We start from the raw sequence: 10,969 nt of genomic DNA, 5'->3' as shown, positions 1-10,969 counted from the left end.
GCAGGAAGTGGATGTTCAAGAAGAATTGAAGGCCGTCCTAGCCAAGCTTGCCAAAGGACACGCAGGATCTAGACTAAGATTGAACATGTGGTGCATAAAGTGTAACAGTCAGGGTCATACAAAGGAAGAGTGCCAATTAAAAAACACATAGCAGCCATGTGTTATTTGTGAGAAGAGAAAACACACCACTGATGTGTTTTTACAACACTCAAAATAGGAATCCGAGAGATGGTGGTGGAAAGGTAGCAGCACTAGTCACAAGAAGTCCCAACTATCAACTAAGTAGCCACAAGGCCTCAAAACAATAGACCATATGGAAGAGGAGGTGGAAGATTTAAGCAGAGGGGAGTTGGGCTGATATGCTTCTACTAAAATGCCCTAGGGAATAGAAAAAATGATTGTCCCATATTATAGCGCCATCAACACGAACTGCAACAAGAGGCAAGGCCAAAAAGGGAGGCAAATCCAATAAAACTCATACAATAGTGAAATGGTAAAAGTAGACCAATGGGTAGAAAAACAACAGGAAAAGCCACCAGTGGTGATGGCTGCTATGACAAGATTGTAAGCACTTGTCAAGATGGTGATAAGTAAGAATTTTAAGCTGGAACAAAACCAGAAGCGTCGAGAACAATGGGTAGAGCAGCAGAGAGTCCATGAGAAAATCACCAAGTTTGTGCAGAGTACACAAAGGATGGTGTGGACAATGCAGGAAAGCCCATTCTTGGAAGAGCATGGTGATGATGCGAATCTAAACAACAGGACAACCCTCGTCAAGAAGAGGGAAGAAATTATAGTAGGCAAGAAACTGCTATGCAATGATAGAGCGACGCCCAATCTAGGAAGAGTATGCCGATGTGGATCCATACAAGACACACCTGATCAAGAGTAGTGAAGAAATTGCAACAGGCAAGAAGTCGCTATGCAATGATAGAGCAGCTGAAGAAAGGATGTTGAAGTTCCAATTGGAGCACATTATAGCCTAGAACAATGAAAGTTTTTCGAAAAAGGAAATTGAGATAAATTGGAGGAAGTCCGGATACAAAAATTGACAAGGGAAGGTTAAGAAAAAGAAAGAAAAGTAAAGTAGGAAGAAGGAAGAGTGTACAGAGGCCAGAGTATACCCCCACTAATAAAGAAAAAAGAAGCAACCCTGAGAAGGAATAAGACCTACGGGAGGATCTTAGCAAGATGAAGGTGAACATCACATTGGATCAAATGTTAAATCCGGTTCCCAATTACAGGCAAACGCATCTCCAGGCCATAATGTCAAATGAAAGATTGGTGCACATGCCCATGCAAGAAACATAAAATACAAATCTAGAGTGTAGGAAGTGGAAACAGTCCAGGACTATGACACATTTGTTTTGAAGGTAACCATAAAGATCATAGGAGAGACAATGTCAAGGGTCATTCTAGATGGAGGATTAGGAGTGAATATAATATACTTAGAAGGGGTAGAAGATGACAAGTAAGGGTAGATCTTAAAAGAAAATCTAGATCTAATGTCACTCTTTGAGGTGGAATTGAGCAGATTGTATAGAGATATGATCTACAAGTCTTGGTCACTTATCCTGAGATACCCATGAATCATAGAAAGAACAAAGGAAGAAGAGGAGGCCACTTAGGATAGTATATCAGAAATATAGGTCGAGAAGAAGAAGGCTAAGGTTGCACTTAAGCAGGAGGAAGGTCAACTGAGGAGACGAAACATTAGAGTTCACGAAGGTGAGCTTTAGAAAGTAAACCTGGGAGATGATCAAGAGCCCATAACACTCAGAATTAGTACAAAATCGAATCAGGAATTCAAAGAAAGACTCCTAGAGCTATTGAGATCCTACAAGGATGTGTTCACATGGAACTACTTAGACATGAAAGGAATTGATCCTAGATTTTACTAGCACAAGATAAACCTAAATGAGGATGCAATACTTGTGAGGAAATCACGTACATAATGAACCCTAACTATGCCAAATAGGTCAAAGAGGAGATTCACTCAGCTATTAAGAGTGGGGTTCATCTATCTAGTTGACAGAGTAGAATGAATATCTCCCATAGTCATTGTCCTGAAGAAGAACGGGAACCTCAGAGTCTATATAGACTACCACAAACTGAATGCCTCTACCATATTACATCCATTCCCACTACCATTCATAGATTCTCTACTAGATGCGGTATACGGACATGAAACATACTCCTTTCTGGATGGGTTCAGTGGGTATAACTAGGTACGTATGGATCCAGAGGACAAGGGGAGAAAACAACCATCATAATAGAATGGGGGGATTTTGCCTCCAATGTAATGACTTTTGGGTGGCTCAAGGATACTCTAGCCATGTTCCAAAGGATGGTTCAAGAAATATTCTATAAATATTTAACCACCTTCATGAGAGTCTTCGTGGATGATTTTAGTGTGTTTGAGAAGAAAGAAGACCACATAAAGCACCTTATGATGTACGTGGAGAAATGAAGAAAAGCCAGATTGAGCCTCAATCTAGCCAAGTGCACCTTTGCTATCATGGCCATATCTCTATTCCAGGGACACATAGAATCTACAGAAAGACTGGTGGTAGATCTAGCCAAGGTCGAGATTATTGCAAAATTGCAATTGCACAAGAACATCAAAGAATTTTCCAGATTCTTGGGACACTGATCAAATGGCATAGCATATTCATGAGGTTTCTATACTCTTGTATAGCTTGATTGTAAAAGATGCAAAATATATCTGGTCAAGATCCTATCAGGAGAGGCACTCCAAAATCTAAGGCGGATGCTGTCATTAGCACCGATTTATTAAGAGCCAAATTTTGATCTGGTGTTCCATGTATTTGTTGATGCTTCTAATTTTGCCATTGAAAGTGCTTTGATATAGGAGTCAAGAAGGCTGGTTTTGACCAGTTTACTATGCAAGGAGAAGGCTGTCCAAGCCAAAAAGAAACTACACCATAGAAAAGGAATCATTGGGGATGATCTACTTGATCAAGAAATTATGCAATTAGAAGGCTGTCCAAGCCAAACTTAGGAACTACTCCACCACAGAAAAGGAATCATTGGGGATGATCTACTCAATCAAGAAATTCAGGCACTATTTGTTAGGTAATATGTTTGAATTTCATGTGGACCACAAAGCACTCTTGTATATTAGGGGGCATTTGGACATATTTTGGGACTTTGACTAATGAAAGTAGTTAGCAACAGACCAATAGGAATAGAGGATTGTGCACATTTGGTCTCCTTTGAATATAGGGAGGGAGACTAGGCTGTAGGGAGGGGGACTAGGCTTTCAGTACTAATAATTACACTTGTCCCTTTAAAAAAGTAGGCGGTTTAGGGTAGGTATGGTCCCACCATTTTCGTGGCTCAAAAAATCCTTAAAATTTTAAAAATTTTGAGATCCCCCAAAAACTCACTTCCCCCCCAAAACCCATCTCAAATTTCATTGTAATCGAAAATTTCATTTTCAAGTCCGCTTTCCCTCTTGAACGTCCAAATTAAACTCTTCCTCCCTTTCTCTTCCGTCGAGCTATCTCATTTTCCCAACCCTAATGAAACCATCAAAGCCCGAAACCCTAAACTTTCTCCTCCATCTTAATCTCCCTCCCTTCTCGGAGCTCCATCTCTTTCATCTTCAAGGCTCACATAAAACCCTAGTCTGCATATCATCTTTGATCTCTTTCCTTTTTACTCTAACCCTAATCTTTCTACTCTATCTTCCAAGAAGATATGGCTACACCAAGAAGACCAAAAGACGAGATTAAGGAGATATCCTTACACAACAAGAAGGACGATGATGGTGCTTGGGTGGGAGAGACGTTTCGTAAGAGCGATTGGGTTTATCTAGCCTGCTGCAACAATCGGACCTCATCGAGTTTGACGGGCGAAATGTACTAGAGCACCATTGGAAAGGCATTTACAAGGCTTTAAGAAGGCAAGCAATGGAAAACTAGTGGCCATGGTACAACATGTTTACACAGCACGAGATAGCCATCTTCGCCAACAAACTCGATTTCCATACAATTGTAAGTATCGCGGGTAGAAAGGGGCATGTGAGATTTTCTGACAGAGATGTTTCAATTTTCTTGTTTGTAGATATTTTTTCTTTAAAGATGGTAGAGGATCAGCCATTGAAAAGCCTTACCAAAACATTTCAAGCATTGCATGCAGACATTGGTGAGGTAATGTTTTCTTGTAAAACAAGTTTGTAAAACAAGTGCAGAACTTCTTAAGGAAAAGGTCTTCTTTTACCGGCACTCCTATCTGGTGCCAAAGTAGGACGGTGGGTTTGGTAAGCTACAGATAATCACATCTCCACCCCTATCTTCTATAGAATGGCCAATTCCAGATGCTTGGACTATAATGGTCATTAAATCAAATATGCTTTGTGATATACAAGGGTCTTTGAAGTTTGAAAATCCCTCTCGATCTATGGGTCTTAGTTGGGTATACCCAATACATCTTTTTGCCAAGATGTTCAATCAATTTTATTTCTCACAAACACCTACCATGTTTGTGCGCAAGAAGGTATTAGGTGATGACATGGTAGCCTTGCTTGCAGACTAGTGGAGGGCTGTAGAAGGGATACATGAGAATGACACATTCAAGTATAATATAGTAGAATCTAGTGTCTCATTTCGGTATCTCAAAGCTCGTGCCACACTACACATACGCTTCTATTATGAGCAGTGGATGAAAAAGAATAGTTGTTGGGTCCCAATGCAGGCAGATGAACAAGTTGTTTTGCCTCTTGACATATGCATTCGGTTGCCCAGTGGTGCAGTGGAAGTTGTAGGTGCAAGTAGACATTGGAGCCTCCTAAATATTAGAGAGCACCTCAATATCGTGGGAGATGAGGATATTAGCAGAGCACAATTCAAGGTGAACAAAGGAAGATTGGAAAACGATTAGAGCCAAAGACCTTGGTAGTTCCCAATTGGGATGTTGATGGTATATCGCTCAGTTAATGGGGATTTTGAATTTTGTGAATTTTGAAGCTACTTCAAGTATCTTAATTTTGTAAAGTCCTTGCCCTCAAAAAAGTGTTCTGGGCAATGAATTTTTGTCTTGTTAACAGCTATGAATTTAGATTTTTATATTAAAGTTATGATATAGCTCAAGAAATTTACTCTAAAGTTGTCTTGTATGTGCACAATAATGGTCAGCTCAGTGTATGTACTAGGGTTCCTATTCCAAAATCGTTTAGTGGCACACAGATTTATAGCACATGGTTTTTTTATGTCGATGGTTTTGGATTCCATCCAAAACAGTAAATAAAGACCAATCCTAAGGGAATTGAGAACACAATATCTTACAACTTATAAGCTCTATACAAAAGCCGCCCATGGATGCAAATTCTTCTAATGAGAGGACTATTCCTAGCAAGGTTGCTAGGCCAGCTATTTTACCTATTTCTTATGATGATGACTCCTATTCCTCTGTTGGGGATACATATGATCAACCTTTCCAGATATCTGAAAGCTTCAAGAAAGACCTTGAAGATGTAGACAAACTGATAGATGAAGCCAAAGAGGTGCATCAAATAATACTTCAGATGAACAACCCAAAGAAGGATACTGAGGAAAAGTCTGTCATCATGCAGAATTAGAAAGGTCTTGTATCGAGGGACTTAGGCGCAATAGAAGTCATTGTAAGACTTGTATTGAACTGTTGTATCTTAGCAATGACTAATGTGATGAAAATTTTCTACATGGACATGTGTCTACAAAGTACTCATAACGATTTTGAAGCAAACGTCTTTAAAATTCAGTTTTAACCAAAGATAAGATATGAGAATAAAAATTCTCAACAATCTATTTTATTATGGCAAAGCACAATACTCATAAAATACAAAAATGAGTAGGGCTCAATAAAAATACAGAATGTTTATACAAAAATGAGTCGAGCTCAATAAAAATACAAAATCTTTACAACGCTTTGGCTCTGGACATATACAAAATGCCTCTAAGTGGTTTTGGGCTCTGCAGCCTTAGCCGCCTTAGCCTTGGCCTCCTCCTTTGACTCAGCCTTCAGCTCTGTCTCCTTTGTTGTTGACAACTTGCTTGCCTTGTCCTTGCCCTTGCCTGTAAATGGAAGCTTTCTCTTTGCCTTTCCCTTGCTTCCCTTCTCAGGGACTCCTTATTTAAAGCTGAAATGCTTAATAGGGGAATGAAACGGCATCTTTTTTCTCTTCTTTGATGCACTAGTGCCAGCAAAGTGGTGGAAGTTGCGAGTCAGGGTCATCAGGCGTAATTGCATTGTTGAGGATAATGTTTATTGCCTTTGCCCGCACATTCCACATCTAGTACTCGTCTGAGCAAACAGACTGCAAAACAACATAAAAGTCAATTAGAATAATGTGAGATCTCTCATGAAATGAACATAGAGAAGTTATATTACAGTAACACAAGAAACTTACACAGCTATCAAATTAGTGTACTTGGAAAGGAGGAACTTCCAGACATTTGCGACTACATGCCAGCCACAAGAGTGCGAATCCTTTTGCATAGGAACGGGTTGGTTGAGAAATTTCCACTCTATATCCTTTTTCAATTCAAGACATAGAGTTTCAATCAATGCAACCACCCTCTTACATGCCCTACAATCAACGATATAAAGTAAGAATGACTTACAATCAACAATTAGGAAGCAAGAAGGAAACGATATAAAGTATAATGACTTACAATTTAGGCTGTCCGTGCATTTTGAGAAGGCTATTCATAAAAATTTTCCAGCATTTCACCATATTAATTAAACAAGTAGACCAGTGCCCTCTGAAATTGAGAAAGTAAAAAAAAAAAAAAAGAAATCTAACACAAGAAACTAATAACTTAAATTCCATCAACAACTTGAAATCCAAAGAAAATACATACTTCTCTATATATGGCAGCACAACAAAGCAGATACCCAGACTAACTCCCTAGAAATAAGGAGAAAGGTCCCCTTCAGACCTCGACAGGTCAATTAGGATAGTTGATACCAAAGGATCACAAATATATACTTGCTTTGCCTGGTCTGGCAAAGATCTTTCAATAGTGCCCTCCCTGCAGATTGAATTAAAAACATTAGGAAAGGGAAAAAGAAATCAAAATAAGGAAGCATTAAAAAAAAGACGAAGAGTACACACCTTAAACAAGTAAGCACAATACTGTCATTGATCTCTCTATTCTTTTCAACGAGCATATAAACATTCGTTGGAGTGATATGGAGGTACTTCTTCTGCTCGATAGTGTACGAGATATTGCATATGATCTGACCAGGCACCGCCTTAAGTCTGTCATTATTCTCTCCCTCCAACTTTAGAAGGTTTTCTGCCAATTCATCCCTAACCACATTCTCTTCTAAAACTGTCTCCTCTCCCTTCAGATCCACCCCCTTTATAAGCCTCTTCAGCCCTTGTGGACCTAGTGTTGTCACCTCTTCAATAACCACCTTGTCAGCAACCCTATTCCTCTTCAAAAAGGAGAGGATTTTTGATGCCTTCCTATCCCTGAATGGCAGAGGTCGCATGAAATTATCATACCTATACCTAACTCTGGTTACTAATGTCATGTCCTTGTCCATTAGTGTGACCCTCTTGGCATGGGCAACACAAATGTTACTATCATTCAATAAGTCTATAAGGAAGTCCTCGCATGACTCTTGGTGAAGACATGCAAGGGCACTACTCTGCCATTTAAAGTAACCTTTTGCCTTTATTCTGTTCACTAATAGATCTGACAATCCTCAAGAAAGGAGATTTGGGGATGAGGAGATTCATAGCCGCTTGCGCTGTCCTTATCTTCACAAACATTTTCCTTTACCTCTGCAAAGAGACCTGGGCCTTTGAAATATCCCTGTTGTTGCTGGGTTTGACCTCAAGAAGCATAGGTTTGCTTGCGACGTCCTTTGGAAAGTCCTCTGGAAGATCTGAAACCGACGCTGGACTTGGTGCTGGATCTAGTGCTGGCACTGAAACTCTCTTGAGAGTTTGTTTCATGCACGCCATGGCAGTACTGGAAAATAGAAGGCAGAGTTAGTAGCCAGAAATCACTCGACCACCATACACCGCATGATAAGATGAATCCAAATGTGGACTAATGTAAATATCGCGCGGTGAATGTATCAATAAAATTCACCCAACCATCCCACGGAGCGATATGTCGATTTGAAAAGATGGAGAATGGCCATATCGCACCGTGAACGAAATCAACGAAAAAAAGGGGGAGAGAGAAAAACTTATAGGCGCTTGAAACAAGGGCTAGGATGGATGGATTCAGCTGTCTAGGTGAGCTGCACGAGCAAAGCGTGGAGAAACGCAATGGAAAAAAAGAGTGGAAAAAAGAAAGCGTGGAAAAAAAAGCATGGAAAAAAAAATATTCCTCCTTTTTATAGAGCAAAATGCAATCATGACATCGACTGCATCAGCCCTAAATGTGGCAATTCGTGAATGGATGATGACATAAGCCCTACCACATGGCGTTCGATCCTAAATCATGTGACGTCAGCCCTATTATTTGACCTATATAAAGATGTCTTTTGATAATTTCCATACCGTCCACCATTGCCACAGTGCGAGTCTTTTTTTCTGCTTTTCTCTGCGCGCTCGAAAATTTCTCGCCTTCCATACCGTCCACTTATCGCACAGTGAACGGTTTCCAGCCAGATCAGAGCAGCGATGGAGGTTAAGAGTTCTCACTTGTATAATGTTGTAGATGACATGGATGATGCATTTCTGGAGGAGATTAAGGATGAGCCCTGCACCACATAGCATCTCTTTGATCTGCTGTGGAGGGCTGGGAGGAGAAACCCCTTTCCCATGTAGAGCCTATGTTCAACGTTCCTTTCAGTCTCGAGGATATTATCAAGGACATGGCAAGGACATCGCTGGAGGGAGAGTGGATAGAGTATTGCAGGTTGGTCAGTGGAGGGACCGTCTCGGATGGGTCCATTACATATGTCCACATGTCAAGCTTTGTAGTCACCTCGTCTCAGAATTCAAGCATGTCGAAGAGGTGGGACACTTACTCAGATGATCAACGTATCAAGATTTGTGTTGACATGTGCCCAGTGCATGGAAATGCAGGTTGCTAGAATATCATTTTGGGTTTGTTGCCTACCTCTTTCTTCATATGGTGATAAGGATGATTACACAAAAGAGGAGCTCAAAGGAAGGACTGATCAATCAGGGTCCTTTATTTCAAGTGCTCAGTCTGTAGAAGAAGAGTTCCTGTACCTTGTGTCCCAGAAGGAGGAGGAACTCCTCAACACAAATTTTAATGTGGCAGAGTTTAAGGCCTCCACCATCATTGATGAAGCAACGTCATCCGTCCATGGGGAGAGCGATTGACGTTCAATTTTGTCATCCCCTGGGCTACCTTCCTTCCTAATTAATGGGAAGAATTACCTCCTCCTCTCCCACATTCAAAAACTCTACAATTTTAGGAAGGATTACTGTCTTGCTACAATAGCAGATGGTTGTGAAGCTCTGTCTGGTGTTCTCGATGTAGAGAATGAGCATAGGATCAATTTCTCGCATTGGACACAAAAGTAACAGTTGATAGAGACCCCAGAAGCAATGTCCTTGTGCTTTACAAAGTCCAAGGAGAATGAAGCTTCTCTTCCTTCAAAGGAAGAATTTTAAGCCCTTCAGTAGGATATGGGCATTTCTGAGTTTGGCAGGGAACCTCTTCTTGAACTTGACCAAGAAAATGAAGAGGGCTCCATCAACCTTTTTGGGATGCAGCCAAGTTGAAGGAGGATGAGAACCAGAAGGTAAATTATTGCTTAAGTTTGCCTGAATTAATTATTTCTTTAGTTTGTCTGGTTTAATTCTTATTGTTTCAGTCTGTTTGAATTATTTCTTACTTTAGTTTGTTCCTTCCTGGTTCTTTGTCAATGCAGATAGAGGTTGATGACATCGATGGATTTCTTGGACAAGGTGGTGCTAGTCGTCGTGCAACAGTTGGGCAAGATGCCACTCTTGCACTCTACGTCTCTTCTATTGACAAAAATATATTTATTATATATCATAGCAAGTACTCTAAGGATGCAGAGATTCCACTCCTTACACTGAAAGCCCTATCTAGGTATATAGGGTATGCATTTATACCTTATAATATACATAAATTCATGCTTATAGAGAAGTGTGCTGCCATTTGTATCTTTGGATATGGCCCTGGTTTTTGGCCTTCTCAAGCAGGTTATTTCCTATGTTATTCAAGCTATGCCCTGGGTGCAGGAGTGGAGGATGTAAAGTCCCTCAAGGGCTTTAGTCGTAGAGGTTTTGGCGTTATAGAGGTACCAAAGAGGGAGAGCAAGAAGAGAAGAAAGTCAAGAGCAATTAGCTCTTTTCGTTGTAAATATTTTCACTGTAAATCTTCAATACAATGAAATGGTGCAATTATTTTTTATTTTGAAGTCAAAAAGCTTTACAACTTTCTTCTAAATGTTGTCTTCCTAAGTCAAAAATGTTTACAACTTTATTCAAAATACTTTCAATTTCAAAGTGTTGTTTCTACTTCCAAATTCTTCCTATCATCTTCGTGAAGATCTCCATGCTACATGACGTGCTGGTCCTGTGCCCAGCTTTCCACTTTAGTGATCTTCTCTATTTGGCATTATTTCGTGCTGCCCTTGCTAGATTACTCATACGTGTCCTTTCCATGGATAATTTTCGCCCAAAAGTGTATCTATAAAACCTATTAAACATCTCCTTGAGATAATTTGTACGAGTCTTCCCTCCTCCATTGCTGGGTGTTTTTAAAATATACTTCTCTAGCTCGATAGTGAGATTTCTCCATTCCTTGTGTGCTCCACATGTCTAGAGAACCATACTTATTCATGAAGTATGCACTATGAGCATAAAGAGTGTGCTGCACAAACATTAAGACAGAGTCAGTAGTTATTCATACTCATTTCTTAATATCCAGTAGGAAGGAGCAAATGTGTTTACCATGTAGTGCGTAATGTTAGTTTTACCCCATGTATCAACCAT

The sequence above is a fragment of the Cibotium barometz genome, chromosome 51 (genome assembly GCF_041138505.1).
Source record: "Cibotium barometz isolate CiBa-2024 chromosome 51, ASM4113850v1, whole genome shotgun sequence".
NCBI classification, from domain to species: Eukaryota; Viridiplantae; Streptophyta; class Polypodiopsida; order Cyatheales; family Cibotiaceae; genus Cibotium; species Cibotium barometz.
Note: the sequence above shows the minus strand (reverse complement) of the source record.